Here is a 14,860-nt window from a genome sequence, read left to right as displayed (position 1 = left end):
TATTAATATAAAAAGAGGATTCAGTCAAAAACCGCGGCGCAAAATATCGCGGCCGGAGTCCGAGGTTATGTTGCCGGTAAGTTGGGCTACCCTGGCCCGAAGAACCCATTGATAGCACTCAGGGGCTTACCGCAGGCATCAAGGAAGTTCTTCGACCAAGAACAGGTAATTTGCAGCATATATATATGCAACGACAGAAAGCAGGTTGTTTTGTGTATGTCTTCTGATTTTTTTGTAAACATGAAATTCACAAGCTGCGTTCCAGTAAACTTCCGGTTTGTTTTGCTTGTTCAGATTGCCTCGCCAAATTTAGAAGGATCTTAAAGTCTATCCAAATTTATATGTTGAAGAATTTAAATTTCCTTTGATAATTTGTCTAAAAGACGCCGAGCCTGTATGGGGTGACGCACGCATTTCAAAAACAAGGGGTCATTGTCCTCTGAAGGAACGCCCCAGAATGCATTGCGTTTCCTGCCAATCTCACCTCTGCGGCGAGTTGGATTCATTTCATAGAACAAATATGTGTACGTTGCCGGTCAAGCAAATTTGAAAATTATTGTTGCAGAGGAATATTTATTTATTTATTTTTTTATTTATTAATCTTGAGGGTCGCCCCTTCAGTTGATACACAACTGATTTCCAAGGGGGCCCTGGCTCCACATCAACAGATGAATCAACAAAACAAGATGAATATCGATCATGCTACAATAACCTATATATTCATTATCATTTTTACAACAACCCCAACTGATCATAAGATGGATTGAAATATAATATAATCTACAAGAAAGTTCCCCAATGAAAGAAATGCTTGTGTTGGTGTTTGCACGCCTGCGGTGCGACAACTGCTTTTGGAATTAATTGACAGCGATCCCTTCCTTCCGCTGAAGGTCCAACCACTCCATTAGCGTACGGTCAAGCTGGATTCTTCACCCTTCGTCATGCACCAGCCGTTTGATGTTGGCTAGTGCTGATGCGAGTGACTGAGCTACTGTAGTCCGAAGAATTTTGCAACAGGTAGACTATCAATGATTGGCTAGAAGTCACCGTATGTGGACATTTCTATCATATTATTGACTGTCACACCTTGCGAAATATTGCTGTTGTTTTCTTAGGACATCTGGTGGACAACGCCACGCACTTTATTGTTAGGCAAAGGTTGTTATTGTTTGGTGAGGTTAATGTGTTCATATTAAAATTTCCCGCGTCGGCGGAGTGCTTTCCCACCGAACAGGTTACTTGCTCGCATTGTGTTGGTGAGTAGATTGTTTAATTAAGAAGAAAAGGCTTAAACTAACTAGTGTGACACTGTCTGAAAATTATACATAGTAGGCAATGTCAAAGAATTTTCTAACGGAGAACATGAAAATCAAAGACTTTACCGCACAATCATCATTTTCTTTGTCGGTTCATACGCCGACATTTTATAATATTCCAAATGGCTATAAGTTTGTTCTACGAATAAGACAAACTACAGACAAATCATTCTCTGTTTTTTTTTTAGACTTCTATTTAAGCAAAAGGTGCCGATAATTTAGGAAATATTTATCCTCTGTACATAGCTATGTGTAATGCAAACCTTTTCCACGGCGCTGTGTGCCCGATGATCTCCCCTGGCTACTGCGATCACTTACCTTTTGCCGTCTTGACCGAGTCAACCGGTGGGATTCTAGCTGAAAAAATGCTGCACAGACACTTATAAAAAATTACCAAATGTCTTGCAAAAGCTACCAGAAAGATATGTCTATAAGTGTCTGTGGAATATACAGTTATAACCGAAGAACACTTAGTCTACTACATGTATATTGTTTTTTTTTTTACCGACGAGCCGGACAGGCGCTCTGGCCGGTGCTCCGTTCGTGCAAACCAGGTTTAAAAATACACAGAAACAAATATTTTCACAAAGACCAAGTAGGTTACTATATACTTCATGATGCCGTGTTGTATATGTTGTAAAACCAGGGGTCGTCACGCTGATTACAGTGTCACAACCCACTCGGGAGCCTGCACTCAGGTGGGCTCAGCGGCGGGCCGACTTCAGGCGGTTGGCCCTGCTGTTAGTGGCGCCGAAGGTCATGCGCATTCCGGCTGTTGGGTGGAGAGTTTCGCACAGATCGCGATCTGCGCGTTTCCGTCTTCAGGGGGACAAATTCGCACAGAAATGATGGCATGCGCCGCCCATATGGCGATCTGCGCGTTTTCACTTTCAGGTGGACAAAATCGAACACATAGGGCGATCTGCGCGTTTGCGCTCTGAGGTGGCCAAAATCGACATGCGATATGGTGAAACGCGACCTTCGAATTTCTCCAAATCGCATACCTAGGTCTAGCTCTGTTATGGGTTACCTGACTTCAGTTGGGGAGGTAAAAGGTTCACATGGTGGAAGGAGAGGGATGGGATCCGCCTTCCATCACCATGCCCGAGACACAGTGGATTAACAACTCACTCAAAAAGGTTGTGGGACCATTACCTACCGGCTATGACCTATAGTTTACCTATAGACTATAGATAGGAGACCAGTTGTTCTTGAAAGACAGAACTAGCCGTGAACACTATACCCGGTCTCTTATTCTCCAGTTTGCCTTGACTTCAGGCTATGACATCATCATAGAATCTTCTGGAAGAAATATAGTTGGAGCTACAATCAGATGTATTGAGATGTTGAGTAATGAGTAATGTTTAGATGTATGGTCAATTTCTGTCATTCCATTCTTATTGCAATAAAATCAGATGATTATTTGACCACAGTTTTGTTAAGACTAATGAATTGATTTTGATTGATGAAACCTTATTGGCATGGCAACAGTACATAGTTACAGTGAGTACATCATCAAATCATAAGGCAAGTAGTGTATACACGGTATAACTGTCGGCATTAAAACATTCTGGTCACAAAATTGCACTTATTTTTCATTGTAACTGATCACGTGTGCGTAGAATCCTTTAATGCAGACATTGATGACTTTTTCAGATTACTTAACTGTAACATGCTGCATTAATTTGCAATCTCCTACATTTATCCCCTAGAGGTGCTTCAGTGTTAGGCAAGAAAATTGGGTGAATTCTCCCTAAGCTTATACATATAACCAGAATCTAGAATAAATGCAAGGAGAAAGAAATAATTTGTACATTAAGGCCGACAAAATACCTTAGATATATTCCATAATGAGCAAAGGTTAGCATTTTCGTTTTGTTTATCCACTACATAATTGCAATATGACAGGATGATGATGATTAAAACAATTTTACGACAACTCATTGCCCCCCTTGCCCCTCTCCAATTGTCAACCAGAGGATACCCATGTGTGTGGAGCTGTTTACATGTATTTTGTGCTATTCTAGATTCACCGGGGTTCTCTTTGGTCAATCATTGTTTAGATTGGTGAGAAATATGTCGAAGATAATGGTTTTGATAGCTTAAACCTATTTTTTTACATGATGTGATAAAACACGTGTATGGTACCGGTATAAAAGTACCGTCCCTCTCTGGCTTGGGGACTTCTGCTCCATAGAATGGTGGGATTTTCACAAGTAAGTAATAATTAGTACGTAATATGTTTATATAGTATATCCCGAGAATTGGGTAAAACAATAATGCTTATCGAGGTTCTTTTCCCTTACATGCATATTGAAATAAAATCAACAAAATATTATGTAGCAATAATGACGAGGAAAGGAAAGAATGAAATGAATAACTGTTACGGTGAAATGTGCAGCGTATGTACAATATCAAGTATTTGAGAGTCACTTTAAAGTTTTGTACGTAATGATAGCAATCAACATTTTCAACTCTTGACCGTAAGAGGTGGATTTCAACCAATGTTCTGTTAGCAAAAAATAGCAGGATGTGCAAGTAGATTTATGTGGCCTGAACGCTGATCCTAACATAATCCATTTCCAAGACTTATGAGCCATCTTGATTGCAACAGCATGTGTCTCATCGGTCCGCACGTATCCATCACTGGACATTTGACTTGATCACGCTGGTACTGGAGAATAAATGCCAATAAATTTGGTCCCTCACACCCCCCTTGCCAGTTACAAATGGTTGTAAAATCTTCTCATTTCAGAAGTTCGTTCTGGGCTTATCTCAGGAGGAATGTGATGTCTATAATCACGGTAGCCTGTCCGTAAATCACTCAAGGAGTGGTTCATTTTCTCTTATCGATTGCTTCAGGGTGGACTTGGCACATTATAGGTTCTGTCTACGCCAATAAGTCATAGGATGAGAAATTCTTCAGCCCCCTCGGGGGATGAACGTGGGATGAGATGTTATCCTTGAACTTGATTGGCCTGCCAGTGCCATGAAGAGATGACTTCTTGTTGATTTCTTTATCTAATACACATCCTTTATGATACAGTTCAACTGTTTTCCAACACGAAAAAGATTGGATTCGCCGAATTTGTAACCAGTTATCTGCTCTTCTCCAGGCGAACAAGGACAGGATTGCGGAAGTTTGACGTGAGTAACGGGTCAAAGGTGGCTGGAAGTCGATACCGGCCTCTATTCCGGTCCAACGTTACATTGAACGCAGATTGCTCATAAGGATGCCTCTTGGTGATATGATGGACTAAAACAGTTACATGATGAGAAATGGATGGCTGTGAAGAAAAATAAAATGTGCGGAAATGTGTTAATGAACAGATTAAATAATTCGATTCTTTGTCACAGGGTTGGGATGTGATTAGAAAGAGTAAATTTGTTCGGAAAATTGTACGATCCCTGCATAATCACCCCCGATTTCTTAGCGAAGTAAGCAATATAAATGTGCCAGAAGGCCACATCCTCAGGATTTACTTCAGTTAGAACAGACTAGGACGGATACCAGGTTCGGAAGTGGAGGATGATTTTGGCATCTTATCCATCAGAAAAAAAGTAGAGGTCATGCCACGGGCATTGCTCTGTATATATTATTGTGGGGATGGAAAGTTTGATCTATATATGTAATATAATTTCATCTACGGTTTTGGTACAAAAAGGCGTCGCATCAAAAAATAAAATCTCGTGTAACTAAAATATTTGGCTGAAATTTCTGTCTTTTAAAAGCCTTAAAAGGCTTTTTTGGACTATTTCCTAGGATTAAGGAGCCATTTAGAAATGATAAAAAAAGTCAAGATAATGCCTAATCATCAATCTTAAATTGTTGTGGAGCAAGAAGACACTAGAACAACATTTGCAAAGCATGAATATGTTTTCTATATCGGGAACAGGAGAATGAAAACACTACATAAAAACCGATGGAAAGAAATAAATCCACATTTACAGAAGTGCTTAGATTTACTACAGTATACTAGAAATGACACGCGGAGACTCCAACACATTCATACCTGTCGCATGTCATTGTCGCACCCCCGCCTCGTCGGTCTGATTTGTTGCACTAGTTAGTACACACCTACCTCAACACGCCGTCAAACTGCCGCACAGCTGTAAAACTGCGCTTTGTTGTTGGTAAAATACCCCTCTTTAGTATGTCGTTTGGGGATATGTAATTTCAAAGCCGCCGCATTCCACCATCGCGCTCTCATATTGAATCCCATAAGCTTGTAAATGTCTTGTCCATTAACACTGCTTGCTGAGATTGAACGATCCAGAATCTTAACGTATGTTATAGCTATAGACAACAGACAGTGGTTGTATTTTTCTCCTCCCATTTAAAGGCGCCGCGCCCCTCAACCTTAGAGTAAAGTTTTGCGGCCTTTGATGACGTTGTTTGTGTGATGGACTGTCGTTTCTACAACCCGTTTGAACGCAGGGTTATGTAGTTTGACATCCCCGTCAGGAAGTGTCCTTCTGACGCCTGTGTATCCCTACCAACCCGTGTTGAGCTGCTGTTCTTGTATCTTGTAATAGTCTTCATGTCTCTCTCTCTCTCTCTCTCTCTCTTCACTGCTTAAGCTTAAGGGCAAGTTCGTTCTTGCGTTACTGAGTTCTGTCGAGCCCCCCTTTCCCCACTTACAGAAACACGAACTGAGACTGAGAGGACACCTTCATTCGACCTTCCCAAATGAATCGTTAATCTCCATGAAGTGACCCATAAGACAGCTCCATCTACAGCACATCACTTTCGACGGCCATATTCAAAATCACGTGCACGACCCTGTGGCCCTAATGATTGAACTGAACTCTTCCGTTGATGAAAGGTCACGAAGTACATCCACCATGTAGACGCCATTACGACTTGCATGTGTGAGTGACCTCCAATGATTCAAGGGTGTCATCGTTTGGTTTTAAATAATTACAAGATACTGCGATGCTCTCAGGAATATTTCTGTTAAATTTAAATAATGAAGGTGGTAAGAAAAAGTAGACTACTTTCTCAGTTTTACCGCTCCCTTTGATCGTCAGCTGTTGACAGCTGTATACGAAGCTCAAGAGAGGAAACATGTCTTCCCAAAGAAGGTAACTTCTGTGCGTGTGACCAGCTCGGTAATCAGTCTGACAGGCGGAAAAGGTAATAACGTTTCCACGACGGCACTTCGCTGCACACAAGCGTGTCGCCGCAGTTTGTGGTCTAAGAGGACATCATGCGAAATTGACGAATGGTTTGTAATTGTACTCGGTAAAGCCATGATGCCGTGCACCCAATTTGCTCCCGCTGCGCCAGAGGTGCTGCTAGCTTTCAGATCTAACATGTGTTGACAGTGGAGGAAAGACATACGGTTTTCAATACGGCGTAAGCTGTTCGGTGAATTCTTAAGTCGGTGACATTACCTAGGCGGCACATACTGTAGTTATGTTGGATCAGCCAGCGTAGCAATGAACTGAAGTAACAGTTATAACCTAGATGTCGATCTCCCTTGAGTATGATAAGTTTAAATGGTCAAAGTTAAGTTACTTTTCTAAAGAACTATTTACGGAATAAACATCAAGGCTTAGTTCTGACTTAAGTTGAAGTAAATACATGAAAATCCGTCGATGTCATCACTGCTTGTCATGGAGTTATTCTGGTCGTTATATTTTCTCCCATGCGTAAACGCAAACTGAAGGGTATGAAAACATGTACATTATAATTTTCTGTGGGAAAATCGGTAAAACAATCTCTGTACGCGTATTACATGGTTATAGACGTGTGTTATTAAGGTATCATACTTAAACACGTTATTCTATTTGGAGAATAATGAAGACTGACAAGTGCATAAATGGCACCCAACATGAAGCATTGTCCGTGTCCCGTTTATTGATATCTTCACACATGGATGGGTAATAGGCCTGGCCCCCCTCTGACGTCATCATACGGCCTGTGTTCTGCCCCTCCCTGCCAGTGATGCATCATGGTTACTGTACCTGACCTCCAGGTGAACCCGTGTGGGACGGTATTGACCCAGAGTGGCGTGGCGTGACGGCGCCGCTGAATGCGACGTTAACACAGGTCGTCATGACAGATGATATCGCTGCGTCAGGACGGGGGTACCGTACATCCTGTTTTTTTTTGTGGTAACCCAGGATTTTTACTAACTACAAATTAACTAACTGCATGGACACCCATCCACTGGTCGTAACAATGTACAGAGCAACATCAACAAATAAAAATCCAAGACTTTTCAATAAGTGTGAACAGTACATCATGTCAGAATCAAAGGATTGCACTTTTTTAACGTCGTATGCAAATCAGGCCAGACCTCGAACTCTCGACCCTCTGTCCACAGCCGGAGTCATTAACCGCTAAACCATCCACGCTACGAAAAGCACTGTGGTTATCATCAAAATCCGAGTCGTGTATTCAATTATTGCTAGTGAGGTATTTTATGTTTAATAATTTCGAAGGCGTCACAGAAAAATGGCTTAGTGGGACAGTCTAATAAATATTCATTGCAGCTCCATAATGCGGAATCTCGGGCGAGGAAATTGAGTGCCGCGATTATATATATATGATAGTCATGAAATGTGTTTATTTGTTTTAGAATTCTTCTATTGTTTTAAAACTATAGAAGGATGATATGCTGAATGGCGAGGCTTTCTTTGAGTGAGGTGTGTTCCCCCAAACACGCAATCCTACCTTTCATGGCATTCCCTCGGCATTCGTACGTCCTGTTACTTTAGCACTGAAATTGATGCTTTGCATTATCTAATTACTGTACTTGCCCAAGCGAGAAGCTATGTGTAGCTAGCGGCTCATTTCTACAACTATAGTTGTCGTTCCCGTCAGAGCGTGAACATTTACAGCATCGATCTCACGCGAAGTTTCCCAGCCACTTTCTCACACGACACTTGTAATCATCACGGAGCGAGGACCAGGTGGCCAATTATTAAGCTGGTGCAAGATAACGTCGACTTTTGGAAACTTAAGGTGGATTAACTGAAATGCAGCCTAGTTAAATGGGACAACGACAGAATACCTGAATTGGAGGGGAAAGAAATCAAGGAGAGTTCGTAGATGTCATACCTCCGTGAAATATTCATAGTTTCTCGTATGTCTTTTTACAATGTAGTTCATTGATTATGGAAATAGGGTTTTGATTAAAGTTAACAATGATCATTCCCTGCTCCACCACGTTAAACGTAACTAGCACATGGAAAATAGATATTTGCGAAAAACCTGTGCGGAAAAATTTAACTGTGATGTAAATGTGGACGCTGTAGAGTGTTTTCTGCTGTTCATGATGGTGATGGGTGATGAAATAAATGACGGCGACCTGCTGGCTTGAACCTTCACGGTGAAGATTTAAAAAGCACAGTACTGCCAATGACAACCACAATACGGTAAGCGATATGCTTGCTGACAGTTGGATCAAAATTGTCCTCACAAATCTCGTTTTTACGATCATCATATTCCTCCGGCTCATCTTATATTCACATGTGCGTAGGAGTGCGCAAAATTGGAGAGGATAAAGAAACCGCGTGCCGATATCAATTCAGCGCTGACGTCCTTGGGTAAAAAGAACGTGACCTTCATCTTCAACCATATTCCTTCCCATTAAAATGTAATCACCATTCTCAGATAGATGGTACGGCAGATTTCCCTTCTGCCAGGACAACTTGTAAAATACTGCACGCATTATTACCATAATCTGGTATATGTGTATGTGTGTGTGTTTGCTTGTGGGTTCGTAGAGTTGGGTGACAACACGTGGGTGAGGGGAGTTCCCCAATAAAGATACCACGTGAAGGTCAGTCACAAGGAAGTTAGGCTCCAGAACCCGTGGAGCTAGAGGCTGGCTTGAGTCTATTGGCAGGGTGCCAGTGGAAAAATGTAAGAGTTTGCGGCAAACTCTCAGCATGCAGGTTTTCTGTTGTAGGCCAGTTGAAAGTAGGCTAGACCACTTCTTTGGTTGCCGATAAATTCACAGAAATTCAGATAATTCCTGGAGGCTGAAACTTCTGATTTCTTGTTTTAAAAGTTCATCGCATAAAAAACTTTCAAAACAATCGTTTGTTCGTAGCGTTGAATTTAAGTTATTTGTGTCCCACCCGAAAGCAGCTGTTTCAGTAAATTTGGGTATGTTGGCTAACAGCTGCAACTTTCTTACGATGTGTTGTGTTCCTGTACTTGCAGACACATGTTTGTATCTACTATCTCACACTTGCCAGACAGGCAGACAGACAAACGATAGCCTAGAGCGAAGGGCTTTTTTTCATGAACGATAAGATCACCGGAATTGACAACAGTACGGAAGACCTGCTATGTTACAGGAAAGTGTTGAGTTCACTTGATTCAAATCGGTAATACATACCCGTGTAGGTGGCGAAGACAGACACGTCTAGACTGATGTTATTCCACGACAAGCGAGTGTTGATTTGACCTCCAAGACGCTCGAATATCCAATGACATAGAATGCAGCCAGGTTGTTGAAGTGTGGCAACTGCTGACCTTTAGCCTTGTTTTCTCCCGTCGTCGTCAGACGACACTTCTAATTTCTTGGCCTGACGAGGCTGATCGTTCTTACAAAAGGCACGATCAATACCCACTTGATGTATGTACGCTACCTAAGCTGCTGCGTCGCACTGAATCGGCAGGAGCAGGAGGGGTCGATTGCACAGATTGTACAGGTTGTAAAACGGCGTTTTGTTTTGCGCCAATGTTCGTTGGCATATGTGCAGGTGACAGGTAGATATGGTACGAGAGGTTTGTTAAATTGGATAATTAAATGGATCGGAAACTTTTCTAAAACAATAAACCAGAAATCTCATACCTCCGCGAAATATTTCAGGGTTTTGCGAATTTCGTATCTTATTCATCATCGTGAATTTCTCGTTGGATGACTCTGTCTAATATGCATTTTCCCACTGGTTTTCATAAGCAACAGACATGCATCCGGCAGGCATTTTAAGACATGAAGTGACATAACGTTTTCTGGGACCTTTTGCCTTACCTCCTGTCAGTGTCTACCCAAATAACAAACACAATGAAAACAAAATCTCCGTACCTGGAGGTAAGAAAATCTCCCAACTATGGTATTCATTATCACCATGTATTTAGATGTTGTAACGAATATTGTGAGAAGTTAGGGATAAGTATCAAGGGTGCGTTTTTTTACTATATCTTACTAGGAGAATGGTGATGATAATCCCGCATTCATATGGGAGAAATGATAAACATTTACTTCCCTTTTCATAGAACCAAGTGATATCCATCATTCATTTCTTTGTCAAGTCCTCCGAGGCCATCTAGATAATGGGTATTGGATTCGAGACACATTATGAACCTTCCTGTTATCTTTATGAAAGATGATATTTTACTTATTAATGGTAAAATCCTTGGAGTGGTTTCAAGTGCACGGACGTCAGAAATGCGTCAAACACTACGGGTGACTTGACAATGTAACGCCTCAGCCATGCTGATGAGTTATCATAATTCCGCATCGATTTATCCGACTCTATCTCGTGATACATTCCAAATGACGAATGCCTGTATATAGAGATGGGATTGAGCAACAAATAGTCCAGTAAGCTTTACTACATAGTTTTCCTTTCTCATAAACCATCTACTTTATAACTGTGGCATGTTTTGTGTACGTGCAAATCTATATAAAGCAGACGAGCGTAATCAGATCATGCGCAGAAGCTGCTAGTGAGTGATGGCTTCCCAGCATGCATTTAGAAACCAGAGACCCCATCCCCCTGGACGTTCTTCGTAGATATGTGGAACTCTTGTCCTGAAAAGTCTTCTACAGTGTGAGGAACGTTTCCTAGTTTGACAGGATTTGGACGTGGGCTGATATGATAGGAAAGGGCCAGAGGTGTGCCCAAGTGTGATCCAGCTTCAAAGAATGTTAGCTTTACCGTAAAATGAATTACATTTTCATCATAATTTGGGATAAAACAATCCATCGACATCAAGCCACCAGTAGACAGTGAAGGCATGGTTTTGGTAAACACTGGGGTTTAGAGCTATTTTTTCAGATACATTTTCCAATTGTAATAGAGGTTGATATATTTTAGATACTGGTGTCTGCATCGTCGAACCTTAGGCTTTCTTTTTGCTAGATTCTATTCCCATAAACTGAGGCAAATGTTACTTGGCAAAGTTATTATACTGCCTCTGTCAGCCAATGTTGACCATGGTCAAATCCTAAGTTACATCAGTTATACAGCATTGGCTATGGCTAAGCGAGCATGGACGTCACTGCAACATAGGACACTGTTGTAAGTTGATTCAGTTCTGTCCACGTTGCTTTAAGTTCTTTTTCCTTCCATTTCGTCTGTTCTGTGCATCAGTCTAGGTTCTCCTGATTTCAGTTGTCTGGACATTTTGTACCGCCATATCTGGATCTCTCGTTTGCAAGGTCAGTACTCCGTATTAAGTTATTAGACCTCTAATAATGTTTGTTACCTCGGTCCATGGAAATGAGTCTTAGAAAATTTCAATGTCAATGAACAGTCTGCGTCTCCAGGATTCTGATGACAGCATTCAGCAGAGGTCACTTAAGCACATGCAAAAGAGTAACTGTTTGTAGTTCAGAAATGAAATATAGCCTAGATAGAGATATGTATCATTACCAGTGTGAAAATTCAGCAATGTTGAGAAGTGGGTCAGACTACATCTCTATTGCACTGCCCTCGTGATTTGCTTGACGTGTTACTTAAAAGCATCCAGTACCAATTTGCAGAAGAGCGGCAGATATAGAAACAAAAGTGCTCCCTTCGCAACAAAAGTACTTGTAATGAAAAATAGTACCACGGTAATGACATTTACTGTAATGTATATTAAAACTGCAGCACATGGAGCACACGGCATACGTCTTATCTACTTACATGCACTCAATGTAGGATTTTAGCAAACAAATCTGAAAATTCGTTTCACAAGAAAACCTTAATACTATTATCAATACAAGTAATTTTCCTCAAACCTGCGCCACTGTACTCATACCAGGCAGAGCAAATACAACAAGGTCCCTTTTTTGTGTTATCAATAAATAAGTGCTATCTGACTATAAACAAATTGTTAGCTTTTCTACACGCAAAAACATCGCAAATTCCCTCTATGAATATCTTGGAATATTGTTATGCATTGCGATAGGATTAATCTAAATCAATGAAATTAACAAGAAAACTGACTTTGAACACCGTACTAATGTTACACTGAGTACAGGACGAGAACATCTATGGGGTGCCAAAGAAGTGCGCTGCGGTGCCTTCAGCATTAATCTAAGACAGGCCAAGACATGTAAGCCATCGGTGGGGCTTTAACTGATTTATCGGTGAAGAAATCCGATTTTCAGCGTAGTGGAACAGGGGAGTGGTTTATGTGAGATTATCGGTCGATGATGCTAACAGAATGATGAATGGAAGGATCTACGGTCAACCCTCCGATGTTCTATTAGTATAGTCATTCCTACCCAAGGCAATTCTTTCCCCTTAAGAGCATAATATTCTGAGTCTTGAAAAAATCAATTACAAAAGATTTATACCTAGTGTGCAAGAAGAATGCACGAAAATATACTACTGATACTGAATACCGGCAATCTGTTGCACTTAATTGACATCTAAAAGATTTTTGTTCAAACAAAAGTGACAGCTGTTTTTCCTAGAAGTGCAGAATAAAGTCTTGAAAAATTAAAATTAATTGTGAAATACTTACACCTGGTGCAACAGCAAGGCACAAAACACACCACTGGTGTTAAGTACTGGCAATCGGTTACACTTAGTTGACATCTAAAGGGATCTTCGGTTATTTGCGCTGTTTTGAAGAAGTGTGAACGTGAACTGTGCGAAAGACATATAGGTCTTCTTACATGTCCCGAGGAACGACGTGTAATCCTAGCAATTTGTAGGAAGCTGCAGAGGTACGAAGATATACAGATGGTGCCTGATGGCGACATACATCATGAAGTTCATGGTATCTTCGGAACATCCTAGTCTTAGTCATCCTGTCTGGGTCTAAATATGTATTTCACCTTTGACCAGATTCCTTGCAATTGATGTTCAGTGTTTTTACACAGCCCCTCGTGATTCCCGATTCGTCCCCAACAATTCCCCTGCAGGATGCGTCACACTTGACCCGCCCAGGTGTTGCAGAAGGTAATATCTCTATCACCGCAGGCGAACAGAAGTGGATGAGGCAGAATCGGAGATAAGAAGTGTACACATGAAGTGGCCCGATCTGTCATGTTTGTGTGACAGGAATGTTCAACACCTCGCCCGGTACATATACAGGACTTGAACCTTAGAGTGAGGATAAGACCCATTTAGATGTGAGGATGTATGTTTGAAGCACTCATAGGTGAATGAACTCAAATCTGAAATGGCGTTTTGTCATACCTGGATGGTTCACGTGTTCGTAAACGTGCTCCCTCTCTTTCATGAACAGCAGTGATGAAGCAAGACGATGACAGGAGAATATGTATACGGGTACTGTTAGTATAGGCTAATCGTAATCTAGTAGCAATGGCGAAACGGAAGTTCTAGCCATCCCATAGCTGTTGTTGTGCACTTAGGGTAGCACACTTTCTTAAGAATGATTAGAGATACTGAACGTTTGGGGTACGATCATACGTCCCTTCCCCCTTTCCGTGGAATGGTTAGATAATTCTACGGGATCATTGTTGTTAAGCTAATTTCAATGGAAGTGAAGACGCCGTTTTTATACCTAACTAGAGTTCCACGATCTCTTACCTTCGCCAAATGTTAGCTTTTATGATTAAGAAATTATATATTAATCCCCCTAATTATGCAAATAGGATCCTCAATTGCATGAATTATATCTGTTGATCATATTCTCCACCAAAAGACAGTCTTATCTTAACAAAGAATGCCATGATGACATTTTCTCATAAATTATGCAAATGAGGTCCTTATTTGAATAAGTTATGTTTAATTATGTTCACCTTAACTTAACTTTCAAACACCCCAAGTATAAAATTCCAGGCAGTTACCACTATGCAATTATAATATTTTCTCATTAATTATGCAAATTAAGTCTTCATTTACATAATCGATATCTGCCTGTGTTTCTCTCATTCTTAATAACATATGTCACAAGCTTGAACTTCCTTTTATGGAATGCAGCTGATAGATAGAATTTCCTCATTAATTATGCAAATTACATCCATATTTGCATAATTATAATATCATTATGTCAAGCATCACTCAAGCTACCTACATACCAAAAATCACGATGATCCATCAATCGGTTCTTGAGTTATCCTCCTTTAAACATTTGTCCTTTAAACCCCCCTGCAGTTCTAGAGCAAGGAACTAGGGGGCCCAAAGTCACGTCACTTCTTCCCCAGCACAAGAGCTACCTGCCATCCAAATTTCGTTACCCTAGCATGTCTAGATCACGAGATATCAAAACCGGAAGTTCTGCTGCAGTACCATGACAAGCCGCCAGGTGGCCCAAAATCTAATCATTTTGAGGTCTCATCAAGACCTACCCACCTACCAAGTATCAAGACAATCCATCAAGACCTTCTCAAGTT

The sequence above is a fragment of the Branchiostoma belcheri genome, unplaced genomic scaffold, assembly GCF_001625305.1.
Source record: "Branchiostoma belcheri isolate BF01 breed outbred unplaced genomic scaffold, Haploidv18h27 scaffold26, whole genome shotgun sequence".
Classification (NCBI taxonomy): domain Eukaryota; kingdom Metazoa; phylum Chordata; class Leptocardii; order Amphioxiformes; family Branchiostomatidae; genus Branchiostoma; species Branchiostoma belcheri.
Note: the sequence above shows the minus strand (reverse complement) of the source record.